Below are 16,272 nucleotides of genomic sequence, written 5' to 3' on the forward strand. Positions count from 1 at the left end.
GGACAGGGCGATTCTGAGTGAGACAGGCAAACCCGAAGCAGTGAGAAATCACCCAAGGAAACAGGAAACTACTCTTGGAGCCAGACGTCTCCCGAGCCAAGGTCTCTCTTCCCACGAGGATGCAGGGTTTTTGCCCATCGTGGTTCCCTGGGGACAGCAGTGAGGATCCTGACCCAACACTAGGTTTTTTCAGTGGGTTGTCCTGGACAACAGAAAAAGGAGTGTGCGTGTGAGAGAACAGGACCCTCTGTCCTTCGGTGGAAAAACCCTTGACTCACACAGCTGTGATTCTCTGTATGGTACTGGGTGGGCTCTCCTGGCAACAGCTGGATGAAAACTCCTCACCAATCCATCAGCCTCAATGTGACCCCAGACTTGAGTTTTTGGTGCCAAATGTTAGAGAAACGGCACTCACAGGGATGTGGAGCCTGATGATTGCAGGCAGGAAATTTATTGGGAAGCTCTCCCCACAGAGGGGATCTGAAGATTAGTCTTCAGCCTGTCCCCAGTGGCGTGATCCAGGTCTGAAGAGAGACTTCCCCCCACCCCTGGAGGGTGGGGGTATGACTTTACATAGCACATCAATAGGCGGGAAACTGAGTATAGACTGCGGCCAAATGGCCAGGAGGGCGTGGGCTAGAAGGCCCAGGAATGTGGGAGGGGTGGGTGTTGCCTGGGCCTGGAGGTGGAGGAGGCCCTTGTCTGCTCCACTATGTTTAATCATGAGAGGGGATAGGCTGCTCCTAGCCACTAGGCTGTGGCTCAGTCAGTTACGGTTGGAGGCTGCCTTCTTCGATTTAAGTCACAGGGAGTGGAGTCAGGGTCCATGAACGGTTAATCCTTGCAAACCTTGTAAGGGGGAACCTCTAACAAATGCTTTCTTGCTTCTCCCTGCGCTTGCCCTTCTGAAGTTCTGTCTTGCTTAGGGCCCTTCTGATTAGATTCTGATACATAGGAGCTTCCTCTTTAATTGCTCCATTTCTTCTTGCAAGGAAATAACCCTATTGCTTGCAACTGCAAGCTCCCCTATCAGTTTAGTGCTGGAGTTTTCTAAAGCATCCACTTTCACCTGAAGGTTGTTTATGGAGCATTTGGATGTCCATGGAGCTCCTCTACCTTGTTATTCTGGTCAGAGTTGCAGGAAACTGACCATCTCCTTCATGCATTCACTTCTTCTACCATCCTCAAGATACACTGAAACACCTGAAACTCCATCTGGAGTCCAAACCTTCTCCTTTCACACAGGTATTGGCATCAATGTCATTAAGGTGGACCAGCATTTATAGCTCCTTCTTCTTCCACCATGAGGGCGTTGGGCTCGTAGGATTCATGAGAAGTTCCTTTTCATTGATTACATTTCATACATTCTGAGAGTTTCTTTTCACTTGATCCTAATGAAGCCAGGCTCTTCCTCTGCCTCCTGGTGTCTTCAGTCCTGGGACACCTTAATACCCATTGTTTCCTCTGCAGCTCCTGGAACAAGCTTTCCTACAGTTCTAGTGCCCCAGAAGGGTTTGTTTTGTCCAAGAAAAGGTCTCTTGTCTTTCAGGCCATGTTCCAGTCCATATTCTGTCACCAGGAAGAACTGCTGGGAGGAGCGTGGTCAGATCAGATCCTCCCCAGATCCAGGGCTGGCTCAGGTGAGCTCTTGCTGCCCAGCTTGGCCCTTTGGTCAGGTAGATGTGTTCAGGAGCCATCAGGGAATCAAGATGTTGCTTCCGCTGCCCGCTGTAGCTATTCTCAGCTCTCCATGCCCGCAGTGGCATTGGGGGTCTCAGCCAGGCTTGGTCCTTCCTCCACCTCCTCGACCTGACTGGGGCTGGACAGGGGAGCAGAGGATATGGGTGTCAGCACCACCACCTTCCCCCTGGGCCACAGCCACCCAGGAGCCTCCCCTTTCCCTCCTCCTCCTCTTCAAAGCCCCTCCTGCTGCAGCCCACCCCCCAGAACTCTGGCCCCTGGGGGCAGCTCATTTGTATTTTTGTTGTTGAGTTTATGATCTCTTTATTTATTCATGATATTAGCCCTATGAGATGTGCAATTTCCAAATATTTCCTTACATTCTGTAGATTGTTTTTTAACTGATGCTAAACCCCTTTGATGCACAAAAGCTTTAAATTTGTCTGTTTTTTTTTGTTGTTGTTGTTGTTTCTCGTGCTTTGAGTGGAAAGTCTAAGAACCAATGCCTAACACAAAGCCCTGAAGATACTTCCCTGTTTTCTATGAGTTTTATAGTTTTTTTTCTTATATTTCTGTCTTTTGAGTAAATACTTATACATAGTGTGAGGTAGGGGTGGACCTTCATTCTCTGACATATAAATATCCAGTTTTCCCAGAACAATTTGATCAAGAGACTATTCTCTCCCAATTGAGTGGATATGGCAGCCTTGTCAAAAATTAATTGGGGAAGCGGATGTGGCTCAACTGATAGAGGGTCCATCTACCATATGGAGGGTTCAGGGTTCAATCCCCAGGTCCTCCTGACCCATGTGGTAAATTGGCCCACACACAGTGCTGCCACATGCAAGGAGTGACATGCACAAGGAGTGTGCCCTGCAAGGAGAGCTGCCCCACATGAAAAAGCCACAGACTGTCCAGTAGTGGCACCATGCACACAGAGACCTGACGCAGCAAGATGACACAACAAAAAAGAGACACAGTTCCCCAGTGCCACTGGATAATGCAAGCAGACACAGAAGAACATACAGCAAATGGACACAGAGAGTAGACAATGGAGGGCAAGGGGAGAGAAATAAATAAAATAAATCTTTAAAAAAAATTAATTGGCCATAGACAGGAAGGTTTCTTTCTGAATTCTCAATTCTGTTCCATTGGTCTATATGTCTGTTCTTGTGCAAGGATTGCACTGATTTGATAATTGTAGCTTTAGTAGTAAGTTTAAAATCAGGAAATGTGAGTCCTCCAATTTCATTCTTTTTTTTCAAGATGTTTTGGCTATTTGGGTCCTCTTATCCTTCCATATAAACTTGATGATTGGCTTTTCCATTTCTGCAAAGAAGACCATTAGAATTTTTATTGGGATTGTGTTGAAAGTGTAAATTGTTTTGGATAGAATTGTCATCTTAATAGTATTTGGTCTTGCAGTCATTAACAGGGAATATTCTTCCATTTATTTATATCTTCTTTGGTTTCTTTCAGTAATGTTTGTAGGTTTGTGTGTATGTTCAATTTCACTATGTACTTGGTTAAATTCATTTATGGATATTGGATTCTTTTACTTGCTATTGTAAATGAAATTTTTTCTTGATTTTCTTTTTATATTGTTCAGTGCTAGTGTATAGAAACTACAGATATTTTTTGTGTTGATCTTTAACCCTGCCACTTTGCTGAATTCATTTATTAGGTCTAACAGCTGTTGTAGATTTTTCAGTATTTTCTCTATATAGGATCTTGTCATCTACAAATAGGGAACATTTTGCATCTTCCTTTACAATTTAGAGGCCTTTTATTTCTTCCTCTTTTTTAATTGTTCCAGCTAGAACTTCCAGCACAATATTGAATAAGAATGGTGGCAGTGGTTGTTTTAATTTTCCAATGGGCTACCAATGCAAACTACCAGAAAAGTCTTGCCTTGTAAGACTTTTGCTTTTGGGGTAAAAGCTCACAGTTCCAAGGTCATGAAAAGTCCAACTCAAGGGGCCATAATGTTACCAGATTTTATTTAGGTTCTTTGACTATGCTGCAGAAATGAATTTCAAGAACACATTAAGTGAGTTTGGTCAGTAATTTATTTAGGTAGGAAGGGAAGAGAAATGGGAGAAAATAACAGATCAGGAGTCCCAGGTAGAGGGGAAGGGGCTGAAAAGTGATAAAGAGGGCTGATTTACAGGCTACAATTCTCATTATAGGTTAAAAATCCCCAGGTTTAGTTGCATGGTGATCCAAGGGGGCGAGAAGGCAGCCAGAGTCGGTGTACAGGGGCAAGTGAGTCGACTCAGGCCTGGCACCACTCTTTGAACTGTTAATTATCCCACCCCATTGGTAATGGAAGGGGAGGAGCTCCAGCTGTTCACCGTTCTGATTGCTTATTTCTCCCATCAATCTCCCAGGAGGGCCCAATGATAAAGTCCTTGGGGAATATCTAGGGCTTCTCCTGGCTTCCAGAGGATGTCTACTTCTGAGGCAGAACCTTGGGGAGGGTCTTCCAGCAGCCATTTTGGGGGTTATTGATATCATGTGAACTCTTTGCCAGGTTCCAGATCCATCTATTGTTTCCCTATCTTACTACCCTGCTTCATTATCCCTTCAGAGACTTTACACCTTTAATCTTAAAGGGTTGCTGAAGGGAGATGATCGTTCTTCTGTAGCTAGTTCCTGCTGATTCGGGGCAGTAGGCCCTACCTGACAAGGTGTAAAACACTCCTGCTATTCTTTCTTAGAGGAAGATGGATCTGGCATCCTGGGTGAAGCTGGATTAGGTCCTCATATGGCTAACAAGATGTTGATTCTGGAAGAAATAGACTTAATTGGAATTTTGAGGATATATGGTCCCACTAAGAGGATACTGGACCACAGAAGTAGAAAAGGCCAGGTGCCTGCAAAGGCTGCATTTACCCAAAGTTGGTGGGAAACAGTATTCTTCCTTGAGTTATTTTATGTTGTTGATTAACTCTGGAGAGAAATTGCAATAGACAATGGGGTTAGGTATAAATTGCCAATTTCAGTTCTTATGGTAGGAGAGAAGAATGGGAAGAGGCATTGCCCTTTTAGTTAAGTTAAAGGAGTTGAAAACAGACAAGGTCTGGTTAGCCTTCCCCCTAGAAATAGGCATTTGGGTTAGGATTAGAGGGAACAGCTGACTTTGACACAGACACTACTTAGCTTTTTCTCTTGAAGAGGTATTTCAGGCCATCCAATGACTGGCATTTCTACATCCTGCCAGGCACTTCTGATGAGCAGGCACTTTCTGGGGTAACTGGCTTCTCTTAGGATTTGTGCACTAAGCTGGACATTCCTTTAACTTTAATAGCTGTGGGAGTAATCAGAACTACAGAGTAAAGTTCTTTACATTTTGGCTCTAATTGAGCAATCCCAGGATAGCTGCCCTGGTCGGTTTATCCTGGGTATACTGTGGAACTTCAAGTACTGGTACAGGGGCTGTGATAAGGGGTAGGGGGGAAACCTGGGTTTGTGCTGCCATTTTAGCAGCTGCATCAGCTCAAGCATTTCCCTTTGCTATAGCACTGTTTGTCTTCTGATGCCCTGGACAATGCATAACTGCTATTTTTTGAGGTAACACTATGGCTTTTAGAAAGTCTAGGATTTTTTGCCTGTGCTTAATAGGTGACCTACTGTTAGTAAGTAAGCCTCATTCACTGTAAAGCAGAGTGAGCATGAAGGACAAGGAAAGCACACTTAGAATCTGTGTAAATATTAGCCCATTTCCAGGCTGCTAGCTTTAAACTTCAGGCAAGGGCAATCAGTTCTGCCTTCTGGGCTGAAGTTTCAGGGGGATGAACTTTGGTCTCTGTGGTTTCAAATTGAGAAACCACTGGATAACCTGCCTTTTTAATTCCTTCCTTAATAAAACTGCTTCCATCTATGGACCATTCAATGTTTGGGTTCACAAGAGGCTCTCTTTTAAATCTAGCTTAAGTAGTTTTCCTTAAGACTTTCAAGGCAGGAATGGAGAAGGGGCTTCTCAGGATCTGAATTTGGGTCCCTACCAGTAGTAGGGTGGCTGGGTGAGTGTCTGACACACACTTATTTGCACCTCTGTGGTGTCTAGTAATTGAGCCTGGTAGTTATTAACCAGCTACCTGTGAGCCACTGGTGGCCTCTGGCCTCAAGCACATCCTTCATCTGGTGTGGGGTAAAGACTGTCGGAGGTTGCTTCCAAGTTCATTTGGCAGCTTTTTTAATTAAAAGGGCTGTTGCCCCCACTGCTCTCTGTTAAGATGGCCACTCCTTTACCTTGTAGATAGGTTCATTGATTACTTAGAAAATAAAGTTCACAAGGACTTTTAACAAGTTCAGTGTCCCTCTGCACATGATCTAGAATAGAAAAGATATCACTATAATCAGGCATATATCTAGAGTAGGATATAGATACAGCACTTAATACTAATTAATGTACTACTCAATGCCTACGTTTCTCTTTGAGTTGCCATTAATAGATTTAAGTTCCAGATTTGCAATACCATGCATGTTACTTCTCCATGGGAGCAGGCCATAATGCCAATTATGTTTAACTTCTACTCACAGCACTCTGGTGATCATTGCTTCACTTGGTATGTTTTTTCAACACAGCCAGCAAGCTGCAGCAGTGTTAACCCTAGAGAGAAGCTAGGAAGGTAGGTTTCAGTATTCCACTGGCCTGGTGTATAGCACCCTTCAGCACTATAAAACAGTGCCAGTCTGGAGGCAATATCATTTGTACATTTGGCTCTATTGAGCCATTGTTGACTGCTGCAGGCATTTGAAACTGCAATGTAGTTTCCATTGACTTCAGGTGCACAACCAGAGACATAGTAGATAGCTTTGTTGTTTTAGGGGTCAGTGACCAATGTAGCCAATAACTCAAATGGAGAGGCAACCTGCAGTGTATTGTAGGCCTGGTTTGAATGCACAAGGGAGTTTGACAGTGCTGAAGTCTGTCTCTTGACTTTTATACACTTTCTAAACATTCCCAGTGCAAGGTGTTACTTATCAAATGAACTTAACTTTTTAGTACTTTACTTCTTACTTTTACATTTTTACCATGAAGATATTAATTAGCAGGTATTTTACTTTAGCAGTAGAGGAAAAACTACTTTTTCCATTTTTTTAAAATGAAAACTGAAGAATCTCAATGGAATCAACATAACTTTTCATTACCACCACTTGAAGATGCGCATTGAGGTGATTTCCAGAAAGGTTTCACTGCTATGAAGTTACTTTTTGCCATTATCAATTTAGGTTTCTAGTTAATAATGCCTTCTTAGAACTAGTCATTTAAATACTTCAGTTTGGAAGGTGCTCTTACAAACTCTTTAAAATTAACCAGAAACACATAGACTGGTTAATTTACCTTAGATTACAATTAACAAACAATGGAATTTACTTCATGCCTCTGAAAGAGGGCAGATCGAGAGCAGGGCAAGATGGAGTCTAAGTGACTGATGGTCTCTCCTGCAAAGAGGCAGCTGAGTGGGGTTGGAGTCTTGCTGGAGCAGGCTGTCTTGGGGGCTTGCAGGGTGGAGGGTGCATGGATGTCAATTTGAAGAGACAGTGATGGAGGTGTTACCTGCTAAAGGTAGAATTTCAGCTTACAAGTACAGAGGTCAGACTCTGTGGGCTGGTGGGAACCTTCTCCCCTGGGGCTGGCAGCCATGGTGTTCCATGAGAACTGTCGGTTGTGTGGTGGCATTCCTGGGCCCCATGGTCCCAGATGCGTGGTCCCCAGGCCTGTGTCCCCTGATCCCCCATAGCCCATGTTCCACAGACCTATGTACCCTGGGTTTGCAGTGTCCTGGACTTCCCTTTCCCGAGTCCAGTGCTCCCAGAGGTCCAGGATTGCCCTAGCCCTCCAGTTATGAACTGATTCAGTGAGTGGGAGGGATTCAGTGGGGGGTGCTCCCCTGGGTAATACGGGTTCAATTTTCTGGTGTTCCCCACCCTCCCCCCTTTTTTTTTTCCACTTGGAAGCGCATACTAGCTGACTTGGGGAGACACTGGGAAGAAAGGAGTGGTGAATCTGCTAAGAAAGCCCAATTTACCTAAATACCCTGGGATAGGAAACTTAGTCTGAGAGAAGGTGGAGTCAGAAAATCAACTAGCCCTCTCATAGCACACATAAAGGAGAGGGACTGTAGGAGGTGCTTTCTAAGCTTCCAATAGCATAATTGGGGTTCCTGGTGAGGTGTGGGTGCTCTCTCTCTGGAAATTAAGTGATTGTTTTCTGTGCCGAGCTGGTTCAATAAGTGCCCACTTGAATCTCCTACCAGACCTCTGAGGCAGCTTTTCTGCTGTCCTGGGAGAGAGAGAAGTGAGGAAGGGAGAAAGGGGGAATGTCAGACCCCTAAGCATTTTATTTAACTGCAAAGAGGATTTCTTGCTTGAAACTTTGTCTGGTATTCTGTTGGTTTGTGTTCTTGTTTTAACTTCCTCTTTGTCCCCCTAGGCCCCCCCTTTTTTTTTTCTTTTTTTCTTTTTTTCTTTTTCTTTTTCTTGCTTGCTTCCCTCCTCCCTTTTGTCCCCTTTTGTCCTTTTCTTTCTTTCTTTCTCTCCTTTTTAATTCTTTTTTATATTAGGTGTTGCAGGGAGCACTTCACATTTGCTGTATTTCCTCATCCTCCATTTCCTCTTTTCTGTGTATATTCATTTTGGCCACCAACATTATGCCCTTTCTTCTACATCTTTCTATCCTCCACCAATTTTTGTTTCTCTTACATTACACCTCTCTTTGTTTGCCCCCAATTTTTCTGACATTTTATTTCTAATACCTTTGTTCTGTTTCCTGTCTTACATTCACTCTATATAGTATTGTCCTTTCTTTTCTTTTTCCCTCTCTCCTGAACACCTTTTAATTCACACTATATTCTCCCCATATTCAGTTTACTGTCTCATTATACATACTCTACTTTCCTTACTGTTATAATGCTACATAACTTACATGAGTCTAATATCCATTCTCCTAGATCTCACATGGTTCCTCTGTTAATATTTAATATCACTACTATTATTCATTTTCTTTCCATACTCCTTTTGCTTTCTCTGGCCCTAGTATTTTCCTTCAAGTGAACTTAGGCAATACAAGGAAATAGAATAAAAAGAACAAAGTGACAAAGAGAATACTTAACATGCATGCAAAAACAAGTAATTAAACCCCAAACTAGACAAAGAAGCTAAGCAACTGATTAAACCTGTCGAGATAAAATGAGTACAAGATAGCAATAAAAAACTAAAAACCAAACCAATAATCAGGAAAACATGCCCTAATCTAAACTAAAAACCAGGAAGAGGAGCAGAACATCAAACAAGTAATTAAAGCTCTCAAAACATATATTAGGGATCAATTTGGTGAAGTGAAGGAAGAGATTAAGAATATGAAGAAAACACTTGGAGAGAATGCAGAAGAAATTGTGATCATACACAAAAAGATAATGGATATGATGGTGATGAACAGCACAATTTAAGAAATCAAAACTACACTCTCAGCAAATAAGAGCAGACTCAAAAAGGCAGAGAAGAGAATTACTGATGTGGAAGATAGTACATCTGAAATCAAACAGATAGAAGAACTGATTGATAAAAAGATAGAAAAAATCCAGCAGGAACTTAGGGACCTGAATGACAATGCAAAACATGAAAACATATGCATTATAGGCATCCCAGAAGGAGAAGACAAGGGAAAGGGGACAGAAGGTGTGTTGGAGGAAACAATGGCTGAAAACCTCCCAAACCTATTGAGGGAGATGGATGTACATGTCCAGGAAGCACAACACATCTGAAACAGCATAAATCCCAGCAGGCCTACCTCAAGATATATACTGGTCAAATTATCCAAAGCTCAAGACAAAGAGAAAATACTAAAAGCAGCAAGAGAAAAGAGAAGCATCATATACAAAGGAGGCTCCATAAGATTAAATGCTGATTTCTCATCTGAAACCATGGAGGCAAGAAGACAGTGGTATGACATAGTCAAGGTAATAAAAGAAAAAAAATTCCAACCAAGAATACTCTATTCAGCAAAGTTAACATTCAAAAATGATGGAGAGGGCGGCGGACTTGGCCCAGTGGTTAGGGCGTCCGTCTACCACATGGGAGGTCCATGGTTCAAACCCTGGGCCTCCTTGACCCGTGTGCAGCTGGCCCATGCACAGTGCTGATGTGCACAAGGAGTGCCCTGCCACGTAGGGGTGTCCCCCACATACGGGAGCCCCACGCGCAAGGAGTGTGCCCCATAAGGAGAGCCGCCCAGCATGAAAGAAAGTGCAGCCTGTCCAGGAATGGCACCGCAAACACGGAGAGTGGACACAAGATGACACAACAAGATTAAGCAACAAGAAGAAACACAGATTCCTGTGCCACTGATAACAACAGAAGCAGACAAAGAAAACACAGCAAATAGACACAGAACAGACAACCGGGGTGGGGGGGGGAAGGGTAGAGAAATAAATAAATAAATAAATCTTTAAAAAAAAATGATGGAGAGTTCAAAATATTCACAGACAAACAGAAACTAAGAGAATATGCCTAAAAGGACTCTGCCCTTCAAGTAATACTAAAGGGAGTTCTGCAGGAAGAAAGAAAAAAGCAAGAGAGACAGGGTTGGACTAGAGTGTAAGAGCAACTAAAAAGACAAAAACAGAAAAGGAAAATCAAACAAAATATGACAAACACAAATCCAAAGAAAATATGGCTAATATGACTAATTCCTTGAAAGTAATAACACTGAATGTCAATGGATTCAACTCACCTGTCAAGAGACTCAGACTGAAAGATTGCATAAGGAAATATGACCCATCTATAAGCTGTCTACAAGAAACTCATCTTAGACTCAGGGATTCAAGGAAGTTGAAAGTGAGTGGCTGGAAAACAATCTTACAAGTAAACAATACCAAAAACAGGCAGGAGGAGCTATATTAATATCAGACAAAATAGACTTTAAATGCAAAATGATTGTGACAGACAAATGGACACTACATATTAGTGAAAGGGATAATCTTTCAAGAAGAAAGAACAATCACAAATATTTATGCTCCTAAGAAGGGTGCCTCCAAATGCATGAGGCAAACACTGGAAAAACTAAGTGAAGGAATAGATGCCTCTATAATTATAGTGAGGAACTTTAATACACCACTATCAACTTTAGACAGAACATCTCAAAACAGAATCAATAAAGAAACAAAGACTTTGAACAATATATTAGAGGAGCTGGACCTAATAGACGTATACAGAACATGACACCCAAATACAGCACACTATACATTCTTCTCAAGTGCACAAGGGTCATTCTCCAAGATAGACCACACCTAGGCCACAGAAAATCCTCAGTGAATTCAAAAAGATAGAAATCATACAAAATAATTTCTCTGACCACAGTGGAATGAAGATGGAAATCTGCAAGGGCCTGAAACCCAGATTTGGCACCAAGATTTGGAAGTTAAGCAGCACACTCTTAGAAAAACAGTGGGTCAAGGAGAAAATCTCAAAAGAAATTAATACCTATCTTGAAACCAATGAAAATGATAACACAACATATCCCAACTTATGGGTTGCAGCAAAAGCAGTACTGAGAGGGAAATTTAAAGCCATAAATTCATACATCAAAAAATAGGAAAGAGCTAAAATTGAAGAACTAACTTCACACTTGGAGGAATTAGTAAAAAAAAAAAGAACAAAACACAACAAACTAACCCCAAAGGAAGAAGAAAGAAAAGAAATAACAAAGATCAGGACAGAACTAAATGAAATAGAAAATAAGAAAGCACTTGAAAAAATAGACAAAACTGAGAGCTGGTTCTTTGAGAAGATCAATAAAATTGACAAACCCTTAGCTAGACTAAGGGAAAAAAAGAGAGAAGATGCAAATACACAAAATAAGAAAGGAGATATCATTACTGACCCCACAGAAATAAAGATTATCATAAGAGGATACCTTGCAAAACTATATTCCAACAAGAAGGACAATTTAGAGGAAATGGACAAATTCCTAGAAACACATAAGCAGCCTACATTGACAAAAGATGAAATTGACAATCTCAACAAAACAATCACAAGTAAAGAGATAGAATCAGTCATTAAAACCCTCCCATCTAAGAAGAGCCCTGGGCCAGATGGCTTCACAGGTGAATTCTACCAAACATTCTGGAAAGAACTAACACCAATCTTGCTTAAACTCTCCCAAAAAATCAAAACAGAAGGAACATTGCCTAACTCGTTATATGATGCCAACATTACTCTAGTACCAAAGCCAAACAAAGACACCACAAGAAAGGAAAATTACAGACCAATCTCTCTAATGAACCTAGATGCAAAAATCCTCAAGAAAATACTTGCTAATAGTATTCAACAAAACATTAAGCAAATTATACACCATAACCAAGTGGGATTCATTGCTGGTATGCAAGAATGGTTCAACATAAGAAAATCAATTAATGTAATAAACCACATAAACAGATTGAAGGAGAAAAAATCACATGATCATATCTATAGCTGCAGAAAAAGCATTTGACAAAACACAGCACCCTTTCTTCACAAAAAACACTGCAAAAGATCAGAATAGAAGGATACTTTCTGAACATCATAAAGAGTACACATGAAAAACCCACAGCTTACATCATTTACAATGGTGAAATCCTAAATCTTTCCTTCTAAGATCAGGAACAAGACAAGGATGCCCATTATCACCCTTTCTATTTAACATAGTCTTAGAAGTACTGCTCAAGTGCTGAGGCAAGAACAAGACATAAAAGGCATCCAAATTGGAAAAGATGAAGTCAAAATTTCACTACTTGCAGATGATATGATCCTATACATAGAAAACCCTGAGGCGGCTACAACAAAGCTTCTAGAACTTATAAATGAGTTCAGTAAAGTCACAGGTTACAAGATCAATGCACAAAAATCGGTGGCATTTCTATACACCAATAACAAGCAATCTGAGGAGGAAATCAGGAATAAAATACCACTTACAATAGTAAATTAAAAAATCAAATACATAGGAATAAATTTAACTAAAGATGTAAAAGACTTATACACAGAAAACTACACAATTTTCAAGGAAATCAAAGACCTAAATAAATGGAAGAATATTCCCTGTTCATGGATAGGAAACTAAATATTATTAAGATGTCTATCCTACCAAAACTGATTTACAGATTCAATGCAATTCCAATAAAAATCAACACAGAATTCTTTAATGAACTAGAGAAACTATGAGATTTATTATCAAGCCTCAACACTGTTGCAAGTATCTCTGAACATGGCCCTTCCAGCAATGAAGATTGACTGTCACTGTGGGCCCTAAGGAGAGGGGGAAAGAGATATTGAATAGATGGAAGCAATGTAACTGTGTGGACAATAGATGTGTTCCACAAGATTACACAAGGATGGATATAAGACATGTTAAATTATACCAAAAATATATAGGAGCTGATAAGCTAAAATGTAAATCATAATGTAAAACATAAGATAACTAAAAATATAGAAAATTGTATATCTAAAATATAAGCCACAATGTAAACCCAAATGTTACCTTGTTTGAAAACTATTGTCTCAATATCTGTACATCAGTTTCAGGAAATGAAGTATGAATATGTAAAAAGATTATTGCTGGAAGGGAAAAGGGTTTTATGTTTGATATGTGGGAGTACTGTATATTGTATATATGAATTACTGTGATCTAAAACTTTTCTGAAGATAAGCATAATAATTAGGAAAAAAGAAAAAGATAGGATGTAGACACTGAGGAAAAGATGGAAGTAGTTGCCTTGCCAATTTGCATACAGGGCAACATTTATTGCAGTGATGGAAAGCAAACATCAAAAATAAAGCTTTTGTATTTTTTAACTTTTTGATACCCCAATTTATTTTTACCTTAATTTTTATGAATTAATATGTATTCTATATCTAACCTTTAAACTCACCACTATATTCCATTTTACTATTAATGGAACTTGGCAATATATTGGGCTTCACTTCTGAAGAAGTTTTGGATCATACAGAGGTTCAACAATGGCAGGGGAGGAATAGTGGTGTGGGATGTTATTGACAGGGGACACATGGTTGGCAGGCAATTCTCCAGGGCATATATCCAGGGTACATAAAAATGTTTGGATATTATCATAGTGGTTACAATTAAAAACAACAACTGAGGAAGTGCTGAGTTCCTAGCCAGGGGACCTCTATCAGAGTCCCCAAAGGAAGAGCAACAGCAAAGACCAAAAAAGAAGGAAGGTGCAACAATGAGCCCTTGATAGTAATGACTATGCTTGTGAGCCTGTGCACCTGAAATAAGAACAAGGCCTAGAGCTGCAGGGTGCCTAAGAGTTACCTCCTGAGAGCCTCTGTGTTGCTCAAATGTGACCAGTCTCAAAGCCAAACTCAGCATGTAAATGTGTTGCCTTCCCCCCAGCGTGGAACATGACTGCCAGGGATGAGCCTCGCTGGCACCAAGGGATTACTACCAAGTACCAGCTGATGATGGAACTAGAAAATGACCTTGAATAAAAAGGTCAACTCGGACCAGCAGAATACCTCAATCTACATATAATATAATCTACATATAATACCAGGAGTTAAAAATGCTTCTTGACCTGAACAAAAGGGGGAAATGGAAAGAACAAATGAGTTTATATGGCTATGAGTCTCCAAAAAGAGCCAGGAGGTTATCAGAGGGGTTGCCCTTATGCACACCTCAGCAGAATCCCAGAGACAGATAAAGTAGATACAACCCCAGGTATTGGTTCTTCTGAGGGCTACAGAGATCCACAGGTTCTATGGTCATGGCAGATGGAGTTCAGTGCCATGTCAGTTGGCCCTACTTTGGAGTTTTTGTTTCTGTGTGATGGAGCTGGATTCAGATGTGATCTTTGTCCACAAGTCTCTCCTGTTACTTTTACTGGAACTGTAGTTGTTGCTGGGGTTTAATGTATACCCAGAGGACCTGAATCTCTGGACTGACCATGTGATAGCCAGGCCCTGAGCCTCAAGAGACTTGCAACTCCTACACTCTGGTTTATTGGACTTACCCCACTCATCTAAGATGGAGGTGAAGAAGGTCAACCACCACACCAGGGAGCCAAGACTGCCTGCTACTGAAAGCAGGAGATTTGCATCCAGCATCCATGTGGAATCTAAGTCCCCTCTTGATATAGATGTGGAGTGGACACAATCATTCTAAGGTCCACAGGATGGAGGACTAGTGTATGGATTAGAGTGGACTTACTGATATTCTACTCATGAACTATTGTGATTAGTAATCAAAGAAAATGAGGCATTTGTGTGGAGAAAATAGTCATGGAGGCTGCTGGGGGTAGGGAGAGGGAAGAAGAGATGTGATGTGGGGGTGTTTTCAGGACTTGGAGTTGTCCTGGGTGGGGCTGCAGGGACAGTTACCAGACATTGTATGACCTCCCATGGTCCACAGGGTGGACTATGGGAGAGTGTATTCTATGAAGTGGACCATTGACCATGAGGTGCACTGGTGCACAGAGCTGTATTCACCAAATGCAATGAATGACTCATGATGATGGAGGAGGTTGTTGTTATGGGGGAAGGAGTGGGGGAGGAGGGTGGGGTGTATATGGGGACCTCATATTTTTTTTAATATAACTTTAAAAAAATTTTTAAAAAGAAAAAAAGAAAAAAGTATGTAATAGAAATAGTACATAAGAAGAGGGCCTGTAATTTTCTAACCAAACTTATGGTATATGTTTTAAAAATACTATTGAAAGTTTTAGATATCTTTGAAAAGATATCTAGAGTGAACTAAAACTTTGTTATTAATATTTAAATTTCTTAGTTACTTTTCAAAATGTCTGCAAATGGTGGACAACCTTTCCCTGTCTGATAAATTACTTTTTGTTCTGCTTTAATTAGGGCACATTTGCTGTTCAGAATTCCATCCTATATATACAGAACACTTCAGGTGGATCCCAATAAAATAAAACATTTTGTGATATATGTGCAAAAATAAATAAAGATGTATGGTCCAACATTGAGCCCTTGATACTGATTGCTTCGATTATCAGCCTGTGTCCCTGAAATATAAACTAGGTCTAGAGCGGCAGGGTGCTTAAGAGTTACCTCCTGAGAGCCTCCATGTTGCTCAAATGTGGCCACTCTCTAAGGAAAACTCAGCATGTAAATGTATTACCTTCCCCCCAGCATGGGACCTGACTCCCAGGGATGAGCCTCCCTGGTCGTGAGGGATTACTACCAAGCACTAGTTGATGATGTAAGTAGAAAAAATGTTGAATAAGAGGGTCAACTCAGACCAGCAGAATATCTCAGCCTACATGTAATATCAGGTGTTAAAAACTGCTTTTTGGCCTTGGATAAAAGGGGTAAATGGAAAGGACAAATGAGTTTATATGGCTATGAGTCTCCAAAAAAGAGTTGAGCTGTCATCAGAGGAGTAATGCTTATGTATGCCTCAGCAGGGTACCAGAGACAGCCAAGGTAGCTAGAAACTCAGGTATTGGTTGTCCTGAGTACTACAGAGACCCACAGGTTCTATGGTCTTGGCAGATGGCTCTGGAGTTCAGGGCCATGTCAGTTGGCCCTACTTTGGAATTTGTGTTCCTGAGTGTTACGGAGTTGGAC

General features: G+C 41.1%; 1 pseudogene; it reads right to left on the bottom strand.

The window, feature by feature from the left end:
• Window positions 1-834: 834 nt before the first annotated feature.
• On the bottom strand, window positions 835-15,770 carry LOC101428777 (protein RUFY3 pseudogene; annotated as a pseudogene).
• Window positions 15,771-16,272: the final 502 nt, after the last annotated feature.

This window comes from Dasypus novemcinctus, chromosome 22 (assembly GCF_030445035.2).
Source record: "Dasypus novemcinctus isolate mDasNov1 chromosome 22, mDasNov1.1.hap2, whole genome shotgun sequence".
NCBI lineage: Eukaryota > Metazoa > Chordata > Mammalia > Cingulata > Dasypodidae > Dasypus > Dasypus novemcinctus.